This window comes from Macaca thibetana, chromosome 3 (assembly GCF_024542745.1).
Source record: "Macaca thibetana thibetana isolate TM-01 chromosome 3, ASM2454274v1, whole genome shotgun sequence".
NCBI classification, from domain to species: domain Eukaryota; kingdom Metazoa; phylum Chordata; class Mammalia; order Primates; family Cercopithecidae; genus Macaca; species Macaca thibetana.
The window spans coordinates 157372312-157396621 of record NC_065580.1 but is presented as its reverse complement, the minus strand read 5'-3'; the positions used below and the strand labels follow the sequence as shown (position 1 = coordinate 157396621).

The 24310-nt window shown below is 42.2% G+C and overlaps 2 protein-coding genes across 8 annotated transcripts in view; both read left to right on the top strand.

Moving 5' to 3' along the window:
* Positions 1-24310, top strand: part of PCP4 (Purkinje cell protein 4) — a 485020-nt gene that overhangs the window by 191898 nt on the left and 268812 nt on the right. The window lies entirely within an intron of this gene.
* Positions 16-24310, top strand: part of B3GALT5 (beta-1,3-galactosyltransferase 5) — a 44357-nt gene continuing 20062 nt past the window's right edge. Inside the window, exon 1 of the mRNA XM_050784584.1 lies at positions 16-86. The gene's annotated coding sequence lies outside the window, so the exon portion shown is untranslated. The remainder of the gene's footprint in view (positions 87-24310) is intronic.

The following is a 24310-nucleotide window of genomic DNA, read 5'->3' as shown; positions in this document are numbered from 1 at the left end:
TTTTCTCACAGTTCTGGAGGCTGGAATTCTGAGATCAAAGTGCCAACCTGACCAGGTTCTGATGAAGACCCTCTTCAGGAATGCAGGTACATCCTAAAAATTCTGTCTGTGTCCTTACATGCGGAATGAGATTCCTTTCTTTTTCTTATGAGGCCACTGACCCTATTGAATTAGGATCCCACCCTATGACCTCATTTAACCTTAATTAATTCCCAAAAGCTTTGTCTCCAAATACAGTCACATTGGGGTTAGAGCTTGAACAGACATGAACTTCGGGTGGACACAGTTCAGTCCATAGCATTGGTCTATACATCACAAGTATCTTATTGATGTAATAAGTTTTTATATATACTAGATCAAGTGAGGTCAAGTTTTCCCATCTTGTTTTACTTTTTAATGTATTTAGCTATTTTTGGCCTTTTAGTCTACGTACGAATCTTAGGTTCAGTTGTCAAGTGCGGTCCCAAAATTTGTAGGTTTATTGTTGAGATCTCTGTTCTGTTTTGTAATGATGTATTTTGTTTGTTTCTGCGAAAACACCACATGTTTTAATTGCTCTGACTTTATGTCTTGCTCTGGGAAGGTAAGTTACCACTTTGTTCTTTTCAGCCATTCTTTTTCTTTTTTTTTCTTTCTTTTTTCTCTTTCTTTCTTTCTTTCTTTCTTTCTTTTTTTTTTTTAAAGACAGAGTCTTGCTCTGTCGCCCAGGCTGGAGTGCAGTGGTGTGATTTCAGCTCTCTGCAGCCTCCACCTGCCAGGTTCAAGCAGTTCTTGTGCCTCAGCCTTCCAAGTAGCTGGGATTACAGGCGTGTGCCACCATGCCCAGCTAATTTTTGTATTTTTTGGTAGAGATGGGATTTCACGATGTTGGCCGGGCCGGTCTTGAACTCCTGACTTCAAGTGATCCTCCTGCTTCAGCCCTCCAGAGTACTGGGATTACAGGCGTGAGCCACCGTGCCCGGCCATAATATTCTTAATCTTCAGACCTTGTTCGAATTTTTCCAGTTTTCCTGTAATGTCCTTTTTCCGGTCCAGGATCCCAGCCAGAATCCCGTATTGCATTGGGTTTTCATGTCGCTTTATTCATGTTCAATCTGTAATAGTTCCTCAGTCTTCTCTTTTGTAAACTTGACATTTCAGAAGAGTTCAGGGTGGTTATTTGTAGAGTACTCCTCAATTTGGAGTTGCCTGATATTTTCTTATATGCAGATTGAAGTTACGCATTTTTAGTAGTAATACCACGGAAATGTGATAAATGTGATACGTTCTCTATTGGTTCTGATAGTTTACATGTAGATTCTCTTGAATGTTTTCTGTAGATAATTGTATTAGATATTTTGGTTATTTGTGTCTTTCTAGCACATGGGAGGATGTTGTTTCTTCCACCTCTTGGAGTTAGGCACAACATGTGACTTTTCCTGGCCAATGAAAAGGGAGCTAAAGGGATGTGTGCTGAGACATTGGATTGCAGGTGCATGATTTCCCAGCTCTCTTTGCTCTGCTTGTGTAAGCACATATTGATATGAGCATGCCATTAGATCAAAATAGCATACAATAATAAACCGACCTTTGTATTCTTGCCTTCAAGAGTAGCCTGAATCAGCAATGGATTTTGCTTATGTGAAAATAAACTTGCAGTGTTAAGACCCCGAGATTTTGGGGTTGTTTGTGATGGCATAACCTAGCCTGTGTGGTCTGACATAATAATCAGATTGTCTATAAACAAGAATAGCTTAGTTTCTTCTCTTTCATTTCTTATATACATCTTTTCTGGTCTTATTCCAATTGCTGGGACCTCAAGGGCAAAGTTTAAGAAAGCAGTGACAGGTTAGGTACAATGGCTCATGCCTGTAGTCCCAACATTTTGGGAGACCAAAGCAGGAGGATTGCTTGAGGCCAGGAGTTCAAGACTAGCCTGGGCAACATAGTGATACCCCTTCTCTAAGAAAAAAAAGTGATAATGGACATCCTTGTCTTGACCTTCACCTTAATTGGGAATGCTTGTAAGTTTCACTATCAAGTGTGTTTATTTTAGGTATTTGATGGATGCCCTTTGCCAGATTAAGAAAGGTCTCTTTTTTTATTATGAATTGGTGCTGAATTTTATTGATTCTTTTTTGATGTAGCTTTTGAAATAATCATGTACTTTTTCTTTAATTTACTGGTGTAGTTTATTAATACATTTCTTGTGCTTTATTTAGGAACTTTCCATTTGTATTCAAAAGAGATATTGTTCATAATTTTCTTTTCGTTTACTCTCCTTATCTGAAGTTGTGTATTTTTTTGTGTCTCTTGGAAATGGCTTGAACAAAAAGGGATTTTTTTTGTTGTTGTTTCTTTAAAATTTGGTAAAGCTCACCTCTAAATCTTTCTGGGTTGTTGCATTTTAGAGTGGAGGCAGTGGACTTTTGATGACACATTCATTGTTTATTTAGGTTCTGTTTCCTTTTGCTTATTCAGGTTCTATTGCCTTTTCAGTGAACTATGTTAATTCATTATTTGCTGAAAAATTATTTCAAAGTTTTGAAACTTATTGGCATAAAATTTTTCATAGTATTTTCTTGTGATTTAAAATTTTAAAAATTTCTCTGTTGCAGACCTTTTTGACTTTAAATATGATTTATTTCTGTCCCTTTTTTTCTTGTTAAATCCTGGTAAAGTTTTATTTACTTTATTAGTTTTTCTGAAAGAAACAGTTTTTGAGTATGTAGATAATTTCTTTGGTTGTTTTATTCTGTGTGTCAATGACTTGATAGTTATATCCTCGTCTTTTTCTTTTTCTTACCTTTCAAATGTTTATTGTTATTTTTTCCCAGCTTCTTGAAGTATGCGCTTAATGTATTCTACATATTTATTTTTTTTGACCTATAACTTTATTCCTAAATACTTTTTAGTTGCTGTCCACAGGACATATATTAGTCTTTCATTGTTATTTGGTTTAAAATATCTATTATGATTTCTTCTTTAAGCCATAAGTTTTTTTGAGGCCTACCTTTGAAAGTTTCAAAACATATATTTTTCTCCAGTATGTTTTTATTGTTGATTTTTAATTCCCCTAAGTGGTATGTGTGCAATTGAAAAGAATGTTTCCTTTCTGTTTCTGTATGTGTTTAATAAATGAAGTTTATTAATTTTCATTGTCAAATCATTATTACTAATTTTTGTTCTTTTGGTTACACATTTCTCAAAGAAATCCATAAAAATACAATTTATTCTTAGAATACTGTCAGTTTTTTTGTTATATGTTTTGAGACCATGTTGTTGAAGCTTACAAGTTTCTAAAGATCCATATTGTGCTGTCTATATTATAATAATATGTGGTAAATTGCTATGTAGTGTTGATACTTTTGGCTTGAATTCTTTTTGCCTTACATAGCTCTACTAGGGTTGGTTGCTTTTTCTTCCCCTAACTAACTGCAAGTATCTTTCCTGCCTATCGTTGTACCTTTACTTTGGGTGTGTCATTTGAACTCACATATAGCTAGATTTTTTCCAACCTGATTATTGTGTTTCTAAACAAGTGAACTTAATCCATTTATAATATACATAATTTCTGAGGCCTTTGGCTTTCTTTTATCTCATATGTATTTTATCTTTAATACCTTTTTTGTTTAGTTCTCTTTTCTTCATTTTTTTAATCTCCTGTTGGATTGATACAGTTTTCTATATTCCCATTTTACTTCTTTTGCTGGTTTGCAGACTGTAGACTGTATATATATTTTTAATGATTATATTTAATCTTGAATCATGTATTTTAACCATATATAAACATTTTTGGTATTCCTGTTATTTTCTCTATCATGACAAGGACTTAAGCACAATTTAACTAACCACCTTGTTCCCTTATTTTGTAACTATTCCTTAGTTCGAACTTGTAAATTTCCTTTTATTTTCTTTTCCTTTCCTTTCTTTTCTTTCTTTCTCTCTCTCTCTCTGTCTTTTCCATCCATCCCTCCCCCCTTCCTCCTTTCCTCCCTTCCTTTCTCTCTTTCTCTTTTCTTGGGTAATTTCCTATATTTTTGGATTTTTAAAACATGAAAATGTAGTTATTTTTATGGGCATAAATTAGTTAAATTTAATGATATGTTTGATCAATTTCAGTGGTCATTTTTGTGTCCTGTGTCCCTTGACATACGCCTGAGTTTATGCAACTTCTTGCTGAACTACATTCATGAATGATCCTATTATTGAGGCTACATTAGTGATAAGCTTTCTTACTATTTCTGTGTTTGAAAACATTTTAGTTATGGCTTTACTTTTGTGTATTAGTTTAACTGGGTATAAAATTTTAGATGGGCAGTTACTTCCAGCATTTTGATATCTTCTGGCTTACATATATTATTGGTCATGGAAAATGGCTATCAGCTTAATTGTGACTGTTTTGTTGATAATTTGCCTTTCTCCACATTAGCTTTTAGGACTTTCTCATTTTCGACGTTCTGTAGACCACCATGATGTGGAAGATATGAGTTTATCTTTATTTATCATGGTGAGTACCTAGAGTCCGGTTTTGATTTGAGGTCTCATAGTTTCAATTCTGGAAAATTCTCAGCTGATATGTCTTCACATGTTTTTTCCTCTGCTTTTCCTCCATTCCTTTCTTCAGGAACCCTTATCAGAGGAAGCCAACCCTCTTCCTGTATCTGCCACATCTCCTTTGTCTGTCCAGTAAGTCCTGGTTGTTACTGGAGACAGTCATCTCTGGGGAGGGAGAGTGATTGTGTCAGTCACAGCCTTCCTTCTCTCTGTGAAAAGTGGAATGGCAAGTCTGAAGGTTTTTTTCTCGTTTATCTCCAGAGGATCATTTCTCTTAAGTCTCCTCTTCACCACCTCTGTTTACCTTTCTCCAATCTGGGAAGGGAAACTATTAGTGAAACTTTCATGAATTTCAGTTCCTCACCCCTTTTCTGCATTCGCTCCCCCATAAAAGATACATGTAAAATTCTGGCGTTTTCAGTGTTTTTCCCTGGCCACCACTTTCAAGGACTATTCCAAAAGTTGTGTCCCTTTGTTTGGGTGCTGCTTTATATTTTTGGCCAATTTGAACTTACTTTTTTCATGTCAGTGTGGGCAAAGTAGAGAAACAAATGCCTCTAGGCCCTACTACACATTTGAGCAGTAATAGTTGTGAATATTGTTCAACTCATCAGCAGTTGCTCAGAGTGGGTGTTCAATGACTCGGTTTTGTAGGGAGTCTGGCACAATGCCCAGGTGTCTGGAAGCTTTGAAGAGAAACAGGTGCCTATTATAATTGGACATAAATGAAGGAATTGAGGAATTTGAATGAGGCAGATGGTGGCGTGCTGGTTTCACCGAGGTGGAGATGCTGGTGGAAGGATGGTGGACATTCCACAGACACAGCCTGCCGTGAACGCTGCAACAGCGAACTCTCAAAGGTTTGCTGGAGAATCCATAAATAACTGAATTTCGATTTTTCAGAACTTGGCTTCTTCAAGGCTAAAAATGTGCAAATTACCTCTTTGCTAGTTGTTAGCTAATCAGTTTACCTAAAAAAAAATGTGCGAAGAAAATGACCTCCTTCAAAGCCATAGTTTTTTTTTTTTTTTTTCTCTCTCCATCCTCACTCTCTTGAAAATCCCATTTGTGCTTCTACTCTGAGATTCAGTTTACTAACTGACTCCCTCCCAGGCAGAAAATCATTTGCATGAAGGATAAGTAAACTACATGGAAAATGCGTTCTTCTTTGACGGCTGGCTCTCCACTCCACATTGCAGACTATGGTGTAACACTTATGTCCAGTATTACACGCACACCTTTTCAGTTTCCTGTTTTGGTGACTTTTAATACATGCCACTTACACATGTCTAAAGGAAGCTCTTTCATTGATGTCTGTAGCCACCTACGGCACAAAAAGCCGGGTGGCTTGTGCATGCTATTCATACATCAGGTAGAGGGAGGAGGTTTTCCAGGCTAATGAAACATGATGATGCCAAATGGTTAGTGAAGAGTGATGGAGTTAGAAAGCAGTTTTCGTGTGCGATCAGTCGTTCTGATTCACAGAGCCTGATGGCTCTACCCCGCCTGCTGACCACCTCGGTTGACCCGGCTGCAACCCCAGTCGGTCCTTTTATTTATCTGATTTCCTTATGAGTCCATGGGGTGTGTTCCTCACAAGCTTGACTTCTTTTCGCCTAACCGAGCTGCACTAGGCTTGCTCACTTTGCTTTGCCTTTGCCCCCTCCCAACTACGTGCAGGCATTTGCAGCAACTTATTTGTTTCAAATAAATTTGGGTAATCTTGCCTGTGAGTCTCCTTTTTGAGATTTCATTCTGCATATTAATTTTGGAAGATTTCCAAAAACTCCTCAGTAAAGAAATCTGTTTTCATTTGGTTTAACCCAGTGGTTTCCCAGTTTGCAGTCCTACCTTCCTCTCATCCCGGCAGGGACACACATAGGGACGCCTGATGTCTGAAGGAGCACGGTTAGGGAAACTCTGCCTCCACCTACGGAGAGAACGCCATGTTCCCTCTAGCCCTCATCTTGGCTTCCCTTCAAGCCTTTGAATTTTTTCTTTCTTTTATTCATAGTTTTTTTTGGGGTATAATCAATATTATACATGTCATTTGTGAAGTTTACAATTCAGTGAACCCCTAACTCTTTTAAAAATTGTGGTAAAATAGACATAATTTAAATGTACCATTTTAATGACAGTTTTGTGGCATTTTGTCCATACACAGTATTGTGCGACCTTCACCACTGTCTAGCCCCAGGGTATTTCATTACCCCAGAGGAAACCTTGTACCCGTTATCAGTCATTTCTCCTCCCTACCCCCAGCCCCTGGGAACCCCCATTCTATTTCCTACTTCTATGGATTTTGCTAGTCTAGGTAGCTCATGTAAGTGAAACCATACAGTATTTGTCCTATTGTGTCTGATGTATTTCATGTAGCATGCCTTCAAGGTTCATCCATGTTGGAGCATGTGACAGAATTTCCTTGCTTTTTAGGTCAGAATAGTATTTCACCGCGTGTATATACGACGTTTTGTTTGTCTATTCATCTACCAGTGAACACTTGGCTTGCTTTCACCTTTTGACTATTGTGAATAATGCCACTATGAACGTGGGTGTACAAATATTTGAGTCTCTGCTTTCACTTCCTTTTGGCATATGCATGGGAGTGGAATTGCTGGATTATAAAGTAATTCTGTTTTATTTATTTTTTTAAGAACTGTGATATAATTTTCCACACTGGCTGCACCATTTTATATTCCTGCCTGCAGTGCACAGGGGTTCCAGATTTTCCAGATTTCCTTGCCAACATTTGTTATTATTATTATTTTTGATTGCTATCCTGGTAGGTGTGAAGTGCTGTCTCATTGTGACTAAGATTTGCATTTCCCCGTGGTTGGTGATGTTGAGCATCTTTTCATGTGCTTATTGGACATCTGTATATCTTTGTAGAGATGTCTATTCAAGTCCTTTGCCCCTTTTTAAACTGGCATTTTTGTTTTTTGTTGTTGACAGACTCCTAATTCTTAACAGATATGATGCTCTCACTGTGATGAACTTGACTTCTGAGAAGATACTGGCTGCATTCATTTCTCTTCTGCTTTCTTAGGCCCATCATGATTCTCCAGCAGTCATCATTTCTTACATTCCTAGCTTGTCCTGTTCTCAGGCTGGACCTAAGAGTTCATTCCTTCCCATCTCTTCCCACATTCCATATCATGGACTTTCTTCTTTTCAGCTGTTGGTACTGTGGAGGGGGGGATTTTATTGAAGTCAACTGCCGTGATCACCTTCCTTTTCCTTCCTAAAGGAGTGTCATCTGCTTTCTGATTTTAGCCACAGTAGCTTGGCTGAAGTTGCATTTTGGAAGTTCAAGGCTTCTGGCTCCCAGATTTCCTGTAGAATTGACACTGGTGACTGCCCTTCGTTCTTGAGGCTCCTTTGGTCTCTGGGACACTTCCCTGTGATGCCATAAAGGGGAACAAGCAGGAGGGTTTATGGTGCAGACTTTGGGGTGCATCACCTGGCTTCAGATGTTGTCTTTGCCCATGAACTCACTCTTGGTCCCAGGCTGGTAAAATCACCTGTGGGATTTCTCCTTAGTGAAAGAGGACATTAGCACCTACCTTGCAGCTGGTGGTGAGGATTCGTTGGGAAATCACATGAAAAGTACTTAGAACAGTGACTGGCAGAGAGGAAGTGTTAACAAGGTTAGCCACTGTTGGGGCATTAAGCTGGTTTTGCCCGTGTGTTCAGTCGATCCCTTTTCACCTCCATTTCCCCTCAACCTTTTGTTTTCTAAATTCTGTTCTTTGCTCTTCATTGTTCTGTTCCTGGACAATATCCCAGTCTTGCCATTTTAATGTTCCTCTTTACACAGGAGATTCCAACCAACTCTCTACCTTTTATTTATTCATTTATTACTTATGTATGTTTGTTTATTTAAGATGTAAGAAAGCATAGGGTACAGAGGTGCTAGGATGTCTAAATGCTAGAAGATGATACATCTTCCTAGCGACTTGCAGGTGGTCTCTTGGACTTTAAATGGACTGTAAAATAAGTGACTTACAAGCACCACTTTGAAATACTAAACATTTTCATTTTAAACCAACATTACTGGTATTATATGTGCTTCTGCACATCAGTGTAATTGTACACAGATTTAAGAGGAAGTGATAGGCCATTTATACTAGTTACAAAACAATAAAACCAGGAATTAACACTAAGTTTAATAAAGATAATTTATAATTCTAACCACTTAGAAATAAGAAAATTAACTATGAGGTCAAAGGAGAAATTCATGTGCAATAACAGATTATTTATAAAACAAAATTAATGAGAACACTAGACATGATAGATGAAGACTTTAAAATCCTTATTATAAATACGTTAAGCAGACAAAGACTTTAAAATTGTTATTATAAAATACGTTAAGTAAATTAGGGGAAATGATGAACCAAATGGGTGAAAAGATGGAGAAATGAACATAAACATGTAATCTCTTTTTAAAGTTCATATAAACTTATGGGTTACACATGCAATTTGGTTACATGCATAGATTGTGTAGTGGTCTGGTCAGGGCTCTTAGGGTGGGTATCCATCGCCCGAATAACACGTATCTTACCCGTTAATTTCTCATCCACCCCCTCACCCGTCCGAGTCTTTGTTGTCTCTCGTTTCACTCTCTACATCCATGTGCACATGTTTTAGCACCCACCTAGGGTTGCTCTCTCAACATTTTAGTGGGAGGATTCTTGTAGCACAAAACGGTGCCTAAGGATGTATTTCCTGGAGGACGTTTCCGCCCTTGTCACATCACTCCACATCAGCTGCCACTGGCTCATACACAACCATGTCAGAGATGGAAGAATATCACCTTTCACCAGTTTCTGTGAAATACATTGCTTTGAAGATGAAATCACAAATGTCACCCTCTACAGGGGACCTAATGGGACCAAGTCAAGGGATTACATCTTGAGCAGATGTAAGTCTTTAGAATGGTCTAAATTATGACCTGAGTGCTTACTAGTCCCTGGATTCTATGAAGTACTTGTCTGATTTTCACAAAATCTTCAGGAAGTAGTTAGTAGTATTCTTTCATTTTATTTTTTCATTCTTATTTTTAGAGAAAATCAAGTCTTAAGAGGTTAACTATGGCCAAAGTCTTGTAACTAAAAAGTGGTTGACTTGAGATTCCACCCAGTTCCCTTGGATTCCACATGTAGAACTCTTAACATCCTTTTTTCTTTTTCTTTTTTTTTTTTTTTGAGACGGAGACTTACTCTGCTGCTCAGGTTGGAGCACAGTGGTATGTGATCTTGGCTCACTGCAACCTCCGCCTCCTGGGTTCAAGCGATTCTCCTGCTTCAGCCTCCCAAGTAGCTGGGTCTACAGGCCCCCGCCACCCCACCCGGCTAATTTTCGTATTTTTAGTAGAGACGAAGTTTTACCATGTTGGTCAGACTGGTCTCGAACTCCTGAGCTCAAGTGATCCGGCCGCCTCGGCCTTCCAAAGTGCTGGAATTACAGGTGTGAGCCACCGCACCCAGCCTTAACATCTTGATTATATTCTATACGTGCCATTTCACATTGTCTATTTCTCATTTTTCTTGTTCTTTTTTCTTTTCTATACTGATTAGATACACTGGAGCTTAATCCATTTTAGAGTGTGAGTGCATATTTATCAGTAATATTATGTTTTAATATTTGAATTAATTCAATCCTGCTTTTTAATTTTATTATTCCTGCTAGTTTCTTAAAACTTTTTATAACTTTCTGTAACTTTTTAGAATTTGTTTTCTAAATTCTTTGAGAGCTTAGTCTTTTTCTTTCTTTCATAATGAACATGCTTAAGTCTAAAGCTGCCTCTGAAAGCAACTTTGAATGCATTAAAGGAATCATGTCTAGTGTTCTCATTAGTTTTGTTTTCTAAATAATCTGTTATTGCACATGTCATTTCTCCTTTGACCTCGTAGTTAATTTTCTGTATTTTTAAGTGGTTGGAATTTTAAAATGATCTTTATAAAACTTACTGTTAATTCCTGGTTTTATTGTTTTGTGACTAGTATAAGTGGGCTATCATTTTTCTCTTAAGTCTGTGTGCAGTTACACTGATGTACAGAAGCACATATAATACCAGTCATGCTGGTTTACAGTGAAAATGTTTAGTATTTGAAAGTGGTACTTATAAGTCACTTATTTTAGTATCAGCTTGAATTTTTTCCAACTGATTTTGAAAATTTAAATAGAATATATATTCTCAATAAAAATTATAGAGCAAATGACTAGTTTTGGTTTTTGTGGGAAAACGGTCCCAGCGTATTCTGTAATAACCAACACTCAAAGCTAGATACCTGTGAAAAAACTGACGTGTTTTAAATGGAACAGGAGACCTCTCTGACAAACCCATCAATGTTTAGCAATCTTAATTAACAATCTTAATGAGCTTTAAAAAAGTGTCATATTTTAGCTGTGAATCACTTCACATTAAACTCTGTGATTTTCCTGCCAGAGTTATCTTTAGTAAACACTATGTATTGGCAGCCAGATTTGGAGTGAAGTGAATGTGAGTGAAGCTGGAAGCAGATTCTGCAGGAAACCCAAATGTTGGAGGGGGTTTTCTGAGCGTCGGAGTCTTAGGTCTCTCAATACCTCCTTTGACACTGCTGGCCACACTGTTCCACCACGCCCATTACAGCGACTCACTCGGAACTGCTTGGGAATCAGTGACTTGGGTGAGTGCAGTCTCTCTTTCACATATTGCTGGCTTCCTCCATCAACCCATATAGCATCTGTGCTGCGTTTATGCTTTCAAGTGAGAAACAGTGAAATACACGAGGGGATGGCTTGCACTTGACTCCAGGATGGTGTTTGCGTGTCTGCGTTTTCTTTCATGTTAAATTGAGTGGGGCTAAACTCATTTGGTTTCAGCGAAGGTAGTTTTCCGTGCATTCACTTCGAGCCGGGATTGCCGAGAGTGGTGACCAGAAGAGAGAAGGCCATGGGGCGGTAAGGTGAGGCAGGAATACTAGAGGGTGGGGCAGGGCTCAGCTCAGTGGCGATGTTTCCCCAGCAGCCTTCAGGCCTTTCATCCCATCATTTCTCTCCTCTGATAAGTGTCTCTGCTTTAAGAGTGTTTGCCAGACAGAAATAAAAATCGATTGGGGGAAAATTATATGCAAAAAACCATTTTCCTTTCAAAATATTCCTAGAGAAGAGAGGAAGCACGCACGGACATAATGCCATCTAATGTTGCTATTACAGCATTTGCTGCTTAGCAAAGTACATAGAAGGCACATTGCAAATATTCAGGTATTAGCTGTGTTGAGAAATTGTTTTCATTTAGTAAATGTATTAGTTTGCCGGGGCTGGCATAGCAAAGTAGCACAAACTGAAAGCCTTAAATAACAAAAATTTATGGTCTCACAGTTCTGGAGGCTGAAGTCGGAAATGAAGGTCTCAGCAGGGCGAGTTCTTCTGAGGGCGCCGAAGGAGAATCTGTTAGGTGCGTCTCTCCTGGTTTCTGCTGGTTAATGGCAATATTTGATGTTCTGTGGCTTGTGGAAGCATCTCCCTCATCTCCACCTTCCTCTTTACTTGGTGTTCTCTGTGTATGACTGTCTGTGTCCAAATTTCCCCTAATTGTAAGGACAGCAGGGATATTGTATTAGCGGCCCACCCTACTTCAGTATGACCTTCTCTTAATGAATTATCTGTGTGAAGATCCTGTTTCCAAATAAGGTCACATTCTGAGGTAATTGGGGTTAGGACTTCAGCACATGAATTTTAGGGGAACGTAAATCAACCCATAACAGTGAAGATTTATTAACTCACTTTAGGAAGCTGATATTTATTTAGGAAGTAAATGTTTATTGAGCATCCATGATGTGACATGCATGAGGTATTGAGATTTAAACAGATAGGCTTAAATATTTTCCCGTATCCAAGTCACTTTCAGTAAAGAAGTAGAGAGACATAACTTAATAACTAGAATACGACGGAGCTATATGAAGGCATTTACGAGGAATAGGGTTGGTGCCGAGAAAGGGGATGCTGGTGAAGCCTGCTTTTTAGGGGAGATGTCAGGGAAATGTCACTGAGGGGCTACATTTGGGCTGCATATCAAAGCATTAAGAGGAGCTCCAGGGCAGTCTGGACAGAAAGCACGGCGTGGAGATCTGACATGAAAGGGTGTGTTCACAGGACTTTAAGCCATCTTATACGGGAGAGTGGTGTCTACTGGGAGGTGATGGATTGTCACTGTGAAGTTTCAAGTGTTGGAGTGAAACTACTGGACTTGTGGTTTTGAGAAGTTCTACCTGACAGCCTGGTGGCTGGCATGGAGCTGGGCTGTCAGGTACCTCTTATTTTCCATGTCCATCCTGTTCTATTCTACTAGTAACTGTCTGTCTTTTCCAGCATTTCCCAAGTCTTCCCTTACCCTTCACAGTAAATCTGCAAAAAGAACAAGCTGGTAAAAGCACTTTTGGGAGACTGGGGAAAGGATTATGAATATTCCTATGCTAACTATTTTCTGGCCCCAAGTAGGCTATTGGTGACCTTTGGTATGTTCAGATAAGCAGTGGGAGTGGAGGCCAGAGTACAGTGGGTTGAGGATTAATTACTTGGTGGACGAGGCGGTACGAGTGGTGAGTACAGGCTCTTTGTGGCAGAAGCTTGATTTGGAAGGGAAAGAAAATAAGAGGCTGACTAGGAGATGCCGGGTAATTGAGGTAAGGGCTGTTGAATGTTTTTTGGGGGTGAAATTTTGTTTTGTGTTAATAGAGTAGAAATTTACAAAGGAAATGGCCCTCATTTTAACAGAAAAATCAATACCATTTGCATCCCTCATTATTAATATGCATTGGAACTTCATCCATTGGACCTGGTGAAGAAGGCAGTCACCGTCTCACCAGGCTGGAAGCCTGGATGTTGGAATGTGGACATTTCCTACTAGAGTGGCTTGAAAGTCCCCTTCGACCATTCTGGTGGTAGGGATGGGGGTGTGAAAGTGGGTGCTCCTTGAGAGGAAGGAATGAGCCAAGAGGGATGGAGCCCGGGGATGCAGGGAGAAAGTGGCCTTTGTTTTATGGTTATGCAGTCTATCCAGCTTATACATTTCAGATGATTGATTCAACAAACCTTTGTATATCTCTTCCTACTTCTTTCCCACTGAGCTAGGTAGGTCCTGGGGTTCCTATGAGTCCCGGGGCTGTAGTCAGGCAGTTGCAATATCTCATCATTCTCATGCTAAGTTTTTCCTGACCTGAACATTTCCACTGGAAAATGATGATTGCACTCTTCTAATAGAAGGCTAAGCGATTTAGATCTAGGAGCAAGGAAATAGTGGCTGTGGTTCCTCTAGAAGGGGAAGAGGATGTAGACAGGTTATTTTTTTGTAATGACATTCATTTTCCTTGGTTCTTTGCTTATGTGACACCCGGATGTACAAGATGGTTAACAGAATATTGCTATGGAGGCACTTTTTGACAAGTTCTGAACTACCATCTGGGTGAGAGTATTTGTTACCGGCACAATACTTATACATGAATGGCCACTGTGAAATTGGTTTCGAAGGGGCGATGTTATGATTTGCTTTCTTAAGTGCATTGACTACAAAGACATCTCCTAAACTCTTTGTCAACTTACCAGAAACCCTTGCATACCCGTGGATGAAGCCAGAGCTTTTCAGTGGCTCAGGTTTCTCCTTCTAACGGTGCTTGAAATTCCTTCCACAGAGAATGAAGCTTTTAATTCTAGAACCAGTGTTCAGATTGTACAAAGGCATGGATTTAAGGTAACAGCTATTAACATTGGCAAGGTTCTTTCTATTGTGCAAATTGCTTTCACATATATCTGGTATATTTTGCCCTCCGGACGGTCCTTGGCTTCATTATTGTGTAACTTGTTTTCTGTTTGAAGAAATGGAGGCTTAGCAGTTTAAGAAAGCTGATTAAAGTCAAATGGCAAGGATGGGATATGTGATGGAGCTCTAAGCACTGGGTGTCGGCCTCTGTAATATTTGTGCATGACTGACTACACAGCTCTCCTTCTGAGTCAGTGACTTTTAAGCTCTTTGGAACCACAGTAAATTCCTTTTACCTGATGACTCAGTACACACATATGACCCACCAAACAATACTTGCCTTGACCATTCCCCAGGCCTTCTAATATTTTATTCTGCCCAATTCTGTTTTCTTTTCAATGTCTGGTCTTATTAAATTGACTTGGTGATGCAGTAATGGGTCATGATGCAGAATTTGAAAAAAATTACACTCAATTCCTTCCCTAAGAAGTAGAGGAAGGTCAGAAACGGAGGATGGTGGGAAAGGAATGGGGTGTGTGTTTTTCCAGTGTGGTGTGGGAGGGAAATGGCCTCTCGCAGTCCACTTGTGAGAACTGCTCCCATGTTCCGATCCGACTTCAGAGGTGGGAAAACGTTGGGAGCTGGTGAGGCGGGTGGGGAACATCACTGTCTGCCGCACCTCTCGTTTCTTGCATTCAGTCCACTTTTGTGGCCATTGTTGTTGTGCTGGTTGGCTCTGCCCAATTCTTCCTTCTGGTTGCTAACTCTCTTCATATGTCTACTGTTTTACCGGGGGCTGCTCACATCTGTAAATGACGCTCTAGGTTGTACAGTCTTGGAGGTTCAAGTGGAGTCTTTTGGCAGCTGTGCAGGCCAGCGTTTGCATCCCTGCAGGGGCTGCAGGGGGCCTTAACCCTCCCCCGTCAGTGCCTGGTTCTCTGATCCTGGCCGAGCATCTGGGTCTCAAAGTGTTGCCCGAAGTCTAGACTTGGAAATCTGCTTCAGGCCAGGCCAGATGATCTTGAACCCGAAAAACAGAAGTCATGACGTTTGCTCTATATCTATCAGAAAAACAACTCAAAGCACATTCCTTATTCATGTCGGGGCCGTAAAATCTTCCCATTTTCCCAGAGACAATGCGTTATGGCAGGCCAGAGGAAGCTCTGTAATCACCCTAGAGAGGAAAACGGCAGGCGTAAGAAAGCATTCATCACCTCAAGGTAGAAATCACCCACTTTTTATAAGAATGTCCCACTGTGAAATCAGAATGTTCTACCATGCCATCTGCAACGAAATTGAAGGCCCCCCAAAGCCCACAGTCCAAAAGACATGATAGTGTAAGATAAATGGCAATGATTGCAATTAACAATGGCAGTCTGTCAAGAGTGGGCCTGCCTGCGGGACCTGTGTTGATATTTGGATTTGGATTTTTGCTTGTTTGTAGATTTTGGGGGTCATCTTTTGTTAGGGTTGGGAGGTAGCTGTGTGTGGTGAAATCCATGGATTTTTCCCCACAACTAGAGGAAATAGCAGGTTGAGGGCAAGAGGTGCCACGGAGAGTGAAGGTGTGTGAGTCAAGAGATGATCTTGTGGAGGGATGGCTGCTTCTGAGAATCTCTTCTACCATATTAACAAATCACGGATGCATTTGAGTTTCCTGTGTGGACATCCATGGTTTGTTATTGTGTCTGTACGACTTTCTGAATAGAGATCATCTTCCATGCTCTTTTTTTGTTTTTTTTTTTTTTGAGATGGAGTTTTGCTTTTGTTGTCTAGGCTGGAGTGCAATGGTACGATCTCCGCTCACTGCAACTTCTGCCTCCTGGGTTCAAGCAATCCTCCTGCCTCAGCCTCCCAAGTAGCTGGGATTACAAGCATGCGCCACCACGCCCAGCTAATTTTGTATTTTTTTAGTAGAGGCAGGGTTTCACTATGTTGGTCAGGCTGGTCTTGACCTCCTGACCTCAAGTGATCCACCCATCTCGGCCTCCCAAAGTGTTGGGATTACAGGTGTGAGCCACCACACCTGGCCGCTTCCATGCTCTTAATCCTCACATACCTATCTCCTGAGACCAACGGGCTCAATGCTGGGATCTGTGTTTATTCACCTCCAACTGTCAGTTCTGTGCATGTGCTGTTTCTTTGTCCTCCTCCTCTGCATAGCTTTTTTATTCCCTTTGATACTCCAAGATTACAGTCTTTTCTAGGGCCGGGACTGTATCTTTTGCGTTCTCTTGTCCCTACAACTAGGATAGGACATTTTATGTTGTGGAACTGACAAGTTTCTGAAATTTCCATCCATGGACACGATCCACCATAAACCACAGAAGTTAAGTACTGGAATGTTTACTATTGGGCAATTTGCTCAGTATCTCTAAGCCTCGGTTTCTTATCTTTAGAGCAGGGATGATAATAGCACATGGAATCATTGTGAAGTTAATTGAGAAAATGCATGTAAAGAATTTAATGCAGTGCTTGACATCTAAGAGACATCACGCCATTGTTGATATACTAACTTCCTCAAGAATTTAACAGAATGAACCAGGATAACAAGAGTGAGACCATGCTGTGGCCTGGAGAGAGGGCATGGAACTGCAGCTGTACTGGGAGGGGCTGTGAAGAAGGAGCTGAGCAGAGAAATGTGGCTGTAGCCAGGAGAAGCCAGGGGGAGGCATCCTGGGAAGAGAAACGCCAACCGCTTTCCTTGTTGTTGCTTCCCAATGACCAAATCCAAACCCCCTGTTGTTGCTTCCCCATGACCAAATCCAGAGGACACTGGCCAGCAAGGCAGCCCCAGATGATGGCATTCACAGGAGACAGGCTCCTGTGGCTTAGATAAGGACTGGCACATCTTCTCGAGGGGCTGTGCACACACCTTATTGTTGCCCACGAATTCCCTGTTTTCCACCAGAGTCCTTGGCCTGACCAGTCCTTCCTTCTGTATAGGATCGCAGGATCCTGGGACTGGAAAGGACCCTGTGATCACTCTCCTCAGCCAGTCCCTTCATACAGAGGAAAGATCGAGGTTGTCTCCAGTGTGGTCTTGGTGGCGTTCAAATGGCGTTCTTTTTATTGGTGTTGCCAGAGTCTGCTGGGGAGCAGAGCACACAGAGCGTGCTCAGAACGTGGTGGTGGAAGGGACCCGCTGTTTCTCATGATTTTTAGCCTTTACAGCGGCACCACATTTTTACAGTGAGCCACGTGTTGTCTTTCTCATTCATGGGACTGTTGCTTGCAAGTGTCTTCCTCTTAGTGTCTGTGTTTTTGGAGCGACCCTGCCCTTGAGAACAGGGGACCTGTGCCGTGCTCCTCTTGATCCCCTTGGACATTTACTATCAGGGCCGAGCACACGGGGCCAGCACATACTTTCTGAATTAAATTTCACAAGGATTACCTGGAAAGCTGTAACTTTTTCCGAGTCCTAAAACCGAGGAGCACTGTTGGTTCCTCCCTTTTCCTTTCTAGGGTCATTGTGGCAGATGTCTGTTCCTGCACTTGCAGCGCCACGAGAGGAGAAAAGCCTCCTTCCTCCCAGCAGGGCCATTGCCTCGCTGATGGGTGTTACAGGGAATCCTAAAGATGGAGGGTCTGTGTGCATTCCCTCTTTGGAGGGCAGAGACCAGGCATTGCATGCAAAAGCCCATCAGGTACGAAGTAACCCTGGTGCAACCCTTGCTGGCATGAAACCACTGTGTAGACTGTTGTCACGTCAGCCAGCTGAGGCTTACGACGTTTTCAAATGAAAAATCTTCACTGCTTCCCCGTTGTATGCAGGAAACAGTTGCCTGGGTGTTTGTCAGTCCTGCTGTGTTCTGCGTGTCCCAGGCTTCCTGATGACTGCCCTGCCCAGGGCTTATTTCCTGGGAACACCTAGCAGCACTGCTCCCAGCTGTGGTTGCAAAGACAAAAGGAACAAAAGTCATTGATTCATTAACTTGCCACCAGGGAACCCACCTGCCTGGCTTTTCTTGCAGCAGGAAGCAGAGGTGCTAGAGAGGACAATGGGTTTTCTAGAGTCAAAAGGGAATACTTGACAAGCTTCTCTTAAGGTGTCAGTTTTAGAAGCAGGAAGACTTAATTGGTCTTAGGGTACATTGAGCAGACCATGGTTTGGCTGCAAGGGAGCAGGTGAGCCCTTTGGGGACATTTCGAAAGAGGAAGGATTATTTACTATTAGGGGAGGGGAGCAGGAAACTTTCTGTGGTTGGATGTTTCCTGGAGCAAGTCAGGGTCAGGGTGTTGCCTTTTGGGTCCACCTGTCATCATGTCCTTGCCTCACTGGGTCATTTCTCACTTTTATGTCTGATACGAAAGAGGGGAAGAGAAGTGCTGGGAAGGGAAGGGTGCGGTCCCTTTAATACTGAAGGAGGAAGGGCATGGTCCCTGGTTAGGGCTCCATCCCCAGGCCTGTGCCTACGGACCTAGGTGAGGACAGGCATTTTTGTTTTCCTGCCCAAATGTTGCGTTTCCCAAGACCACCCTGGCCTGCCACATCCCCACGCTGTGCCTGTAAAATCCCCAGGACCCTAGCAGGCAGACACATAGGTAGCTGGACGTGGAGAGGAGCACGTCAGCGGAGGAACACATGGGTGGCTGGACGTCAAGAGGGGCGCACAGACAGGCACCGACAGGCACCAGCAGGCTGCAGGCCACCGACCGGCAGAAGGATGTGGAGTTGGGTGAGGGCAGTCAGGGGAGAGTCCAGGCCGTTCAGCGGCCTAACTCCAGGGGAAATCCATCTCCCTCCTGGCTCCCCCATCTGCTGAGAGCTTCTTCCATTCAATAAAACCTTGCACTCATTCTCCAAGCCCACATGTGATCCGATTCTTCGGATACACCAAGGCAAGAACCCAGAGATACAGAAAGCCCTCTGTCCTTGCGATAAGGCAGGGGTCTGATTGAGCTAATGGAAGCCTCCTACAGACGGCTAAACTAAAGGAACACCCTGGAACACATGCCCACTGGGGCCGCAGCAGTAAACATTCACCCCTGGACACTGCCTGCCCGTCTGCGTGCTCCCCTAGAGGTTTGAGCAGCGGGACACGGAAGAAGCGAGCCACTCCCGCATCACACTCCCTGAGAGGGGGACAAGGGAATTTCTCCCGTTTCATGTTGACACACAGATGGGGTGTGTGACTAACAGAGGGATTTTGTTGGCGAGAAGTGAGCGATGGGTGGATTGCGTGCTGACAGAAGCCAGTTTCCCGTGGACAGCTCTTCAGTCTTGGTAGTAGATAACAAAACTGCTGAGACATTGGGCTGGGTGGACCCCTTTCCCACAGCCTCACTCCCACATTACCACGAAAGGAAGGTCCACGTAAATTTCTGCCGTGTAGACGGAAGCCACCCATTAAACTAACTAACAAAACAGGTCATACTCCATGGAGTTTGTAGGTGAGGTGCCACCTCTCTTCCAGCTTCAGGCATCTGGCCTTCCCTTCCTTTCCCTCCCCTCCCCTCCCCTCCCCTCCCTTTCCTTCCCTTCCCTTCCCTTCATCTCTCTCCCTCTCTCCCTCTCTCCCCTTCCCTTCCCTTCCCTTCCCTTCCCTTCCTTTCCCTCCCCTCCCCTCCCCTCCCTTTCCTTCCCTTCCCTTCCCTTCCCTTCATCTCTCTCCCTCTCTCCCTCTCTCCCCTTCCCTTCCCTTCCCTTCCCTTCCTTTCCCTCCCCTCCCCTCCCCCCCCTCCCTTTCCTTCCCTTCCCTTCCCTTCCCTTCATCTCTCTCTCTCTCTCTCCCTCTTTCCCTCTCTCCCCTTCCCTTCCCTTCCCTTCCTTTCTTTCCTTTCTGTCTCTCTCCCTCTCTCTCCCTCCTTCTCTTCTCTTCTTCCTTCTTTCCTTCCTTCCTTCCTTTCTTCCTTCCTTCCTTCCTTCTTTCCTTCCTTCCTTCTTTCCTTCCTTCCTTTTTCTTTCTTCTTTGTTGATGGAGTCTCACTCTGTCACCCAGGATGGAATGCAGTGGCATGATCTTGGCTCACTGCAACCTCTGCCTCCCGGGTTCAAGCAATTCTCCTGCCTCAGTCTCCCGAGTAGCTGGGATTACAGGCAGGTGCCACCACGCCTGGCTAATTTTTGTATTTTTAGTAGAGATGGGGTTTCACCATATTGGTCAAGCTGGTCTTGAACGCTTGACCTCATGATCCACCTGTCTCGGCCTCCCAAAGTGCTGAGATTACAGGCGTGAGCCACCGCGCCCAGCCCAGCCCGCATGTGGCATTTTCTAAGTCAGTGGCCCCTGCATCCTGTAGCTCTCCTAGCGGCTAACCTGAAACAATGGGATGCAGGGCTTGTTAGAGTCTCCTCTCTTCATGCACATGAACAGAAGATCTGTAAAGGGCTGAATAACAAGCTGTCAATCAGTAACTATAAAATGTAAATGATGTAACTGTAAAATGTAAATAAATAACTGTAAAATGTACCTGGAGGGCTCTTTAGCAAGCCTCTGGCATGGAGAAGGATACCTGAAGCTCCTCTAGTTGCTGCCATGGTAGAGGGTGGGGGTGGGCTTTACGGTGTTATTCCCATTTGACAGCTGAGGAAAGCGGAGGTCTGAGAAGGTAAATAACTCACCTGAGCTCTCACTGTTAGTGACAGGCAGAAACAGCCTTGCAACCAGGCTGCCTGTGTTTGGTTCAGACCCTCTGTGGAGCACGTGGTTTAAACCACTGATCATAACTGTAGGTGGTGGGCAGTGTCTTGTGGTTGATAAGCAGGGGGTCCCACCAGCCCTGCTCCTCCTGTCTTGGTTGGCTTGTCACCCCAGAGAGTGGCTGCCTAGGAGCCTAGTTGCACCCATCCCTGCTCCTGAGGCCCCTTTCTCCCTCATGCTCCCTGGCTCAGACCCTCTTCCCTGGGTCAACAGTTGCTCTCGCACCATGGGTGAGAAGTCCAGCTCTTTTCAGGATCTATGTGTCTCAATACAGGAAAACGCCTTAAGAGTACTTGTAAGGCTGTCAGTATTTGGGCCTGTCCTTAAAAATTCTCAAACACGTTTTGAAGGAATTAAACAATTACTTGCCCAGCTTGTACTGAACTATGAGGCCTTGCAAAGATGAATCATTTGATGACAAAGTGGATTCTATCAAGAAAGATGAAATCCATTCTATTTTTTTTTTGAGACTGAAGACAGTTTTAATATTGCCTTTCCAATCTGGATGCTTTTTTTGTTTGTTTTTCAAGACAGAGTCTTGCTCTGTCACTCAGGTTGGAGTACAGTGGTGTGATCATGGCTCACTGTAGCCTTTATCTCCTGGGATCAAGCGATCCTCCTGCCTCAGCCCCCTGAGTAGCTGGAACAATGGGCGCATGCCACCATGCCTGGCTATTTTTTCTATGTTTTGTAGAGATGGAGTCCCACTATGTTGCCCAGGCTGATCTTGTCTCGAACTCCTGGGCTTAAGCGATCTAACTGCCTCAGGCTCCGAGAGTGCTGGGATTACAGGTGTGAACCATTGTACCCAGCTGCATTTTTGTTTCCTTTTCTTGCTGTGTTGAATGGTGAAGACTTCTAGTATAATATAGTGGTGAGAACAGGTATTTCAAGGTTGGAAGATGCCAAAAAGTAGTTCGCCATTTGTAAAGAAAGTTTGGGATATTAGCTAGAGTTATGCACTACTACAAACATGATAAATCTCACATTATTAAAAACATGAAGTTAAAATCCACAGCAATTGTATTTTAGCTTCCAACACTACAGAACCGTGTTTATGCCTGGGATTTCCACGGTTAAACTGATTTTATGAAAATAAGTGTCAATGATGTCTCTTTAAAGCATTAAAATAAATAAAAAAATTTAAAAAGCTGAAATGTGATATAAAATTGATGCCCTAAAGTCTTACTCTAACTCTGTGAACTAGAATATTAGCATTATGGAATTTAGATTTAAAAAAGTTCTTAAAATTAAGCTAGTCTTTTACAGTCCATTTAATGCTTGAATTCCAAGTTTTTTAACATCTTCATGATACATTAATTAACTATTTTCTGGAATAGCTCATTCCACCTTTAGATTTTACTAATTATTTGCATAACCATTGTTAAGTCTTCGATTGAATTTGATCTCAGTATTTTCTACCCACTGGTTCTTGTTCTAGTCTTTTCTTTCTCTGAGACATGGTTTCTAAATATTAAGCATTATAAGTGACGTTGAAAATTCTTCATATTCCATCATATAATTCTTTATATATTCTATCATATAATATATGCGCTCTTTCTCCTGGCCTCTTCTGAACATAATTCAGGCTTTATAAATCGTAATTCAGGCTTTTATAAATCCCTGGTAAAAGTGAGATGTATAGAACTGACTGTCCAGGAGTTTTTTTGATTCGTGTTCTGAACACTATGCTTTGATAGCCGGACTAAGAGGACTTTCGCTGTTTTGGTAGCAAATCCCACAACTTCAAGTGGAATTAATGATCCCCATTTTACATATGAAAAGTAAAGAGGCACCGGTTCTTCACAGTAGAATACCCATTTGACTTGTCTGTGTTCTGTAGTAGCTTTCACCGTAAGTGTTACTTTCCATAGGAAAATCTTCCCTATACCAAGTTACATGCTTCCAGTTTAAATAATTAATTTCTCCTTTGGCTGGTTTCTCATCACATCCACTCATTCATCAGGTGTGCGTTGCACTTGGGTTCACGGGCTCTGAGCTAGGCACGAGAATTATCAAATGAAGAAAGCAAAGGTCAGCTTCAGAGGCATTCATAAAATAGTGTCCTTTATATTACAATGTAATGATTGCTATAAAGAAGCGTATATAAAGTTAGTAATAAATGGTAATAAATTCTTTATCTCTGCTTTGAGGAAACCGAGAGGGTGGGACATTTCACGTGAAGAATGTAGGAATGGCCGACCTGAGAAGGCATGGAAGGGCATTCCAGGCCTAGGGACCTGCACAGACAAAGCAATTGAGGTACGGTAACTTGAGGAGTTACACACATTGAGGTTCCTCTTCTTATATACCTCCTATTTGAATTTTTACCTTTCTTTTTTTGTTTGTTTTTGGATATTTCTGTTTGCTGTGTCTCTTTCTTTGAAAAGTACTTGCAGGATCAGCTGTTTTTGAAGACGTTAGAAAATACAGACGAGAACATTTTCCTCATTTTTTAAAATGGATTAACATATGGAGGAAGTGGGATAATTTTGATTTTGTCTTAGTCAAAATAGCCTATTTTAAATATTTTGTTGGCTGGGCATGGTGGCTTACGCCTGTAATCCCAGCACATTGGGAGGCTGAGGCAGGATCATGGCTTGAAGCCAGGAGTTGCAGAATAGACCAGGCAACATAACGAGACTCCCATCTCCACCAGAAAATAAAAGCTGGGCATGGTGGTGTGCGCCTTTGGTCCCAGGTACTTGGGAGACTGAGGCAGGAGGATTGCTTGAGCCCGAGAGGTCAAGGCTGCAGTGAGCCAAGATCGTGCCACTGCACTCCAGCCTGGGCGAAAGAGTGAGAACTTGTCTCAAAAAAAAAAAAAAAAAAAAAAAGATTTTGTAAATGTTCTTTACTAATGGGATAGACACAGTAGGGAGGGGTAGCTTGTGTCCATTACATGAATGCAACAAAATGAATATTAAACTGGACTCAATGGGGCCATTGGCGAGGGCCTTGTGGAGACGCTGATGGAGATGGGCAGCGTCGCAGGATTGACAAAGCCTGTCAATGCAGTTTCATGTTGATGAAAATAAAAGCCTGGGCCAGGCACAGTGGTTCATGCCTATAATCCCAGCACTTTGCGAGGCCGAGGCAGGCAGATCACCTGCAGTCAGGAATTTGAGACCAGCCTGGCCAACATGACGAAACCCCCATCTCTACTAAAAATACAAAAATTAACTGGGCATGGTGGTGCACGCCTGTAATCCCAGCTACTTGGGAGGCAGGAGAATCGCTTGGACTCGGGAGGCGGAGGCTCAGTGAGCTGAGATTGCACCACTGCACTCCAGCCTGGTTGACAGAACGAGACTCTATCTCAAAAAAAAAAAAAAAAAGAAAAAGAAAGAAAAGAAAAGAAAAGCCTGTGTGAAAAGCCTTAGCATTA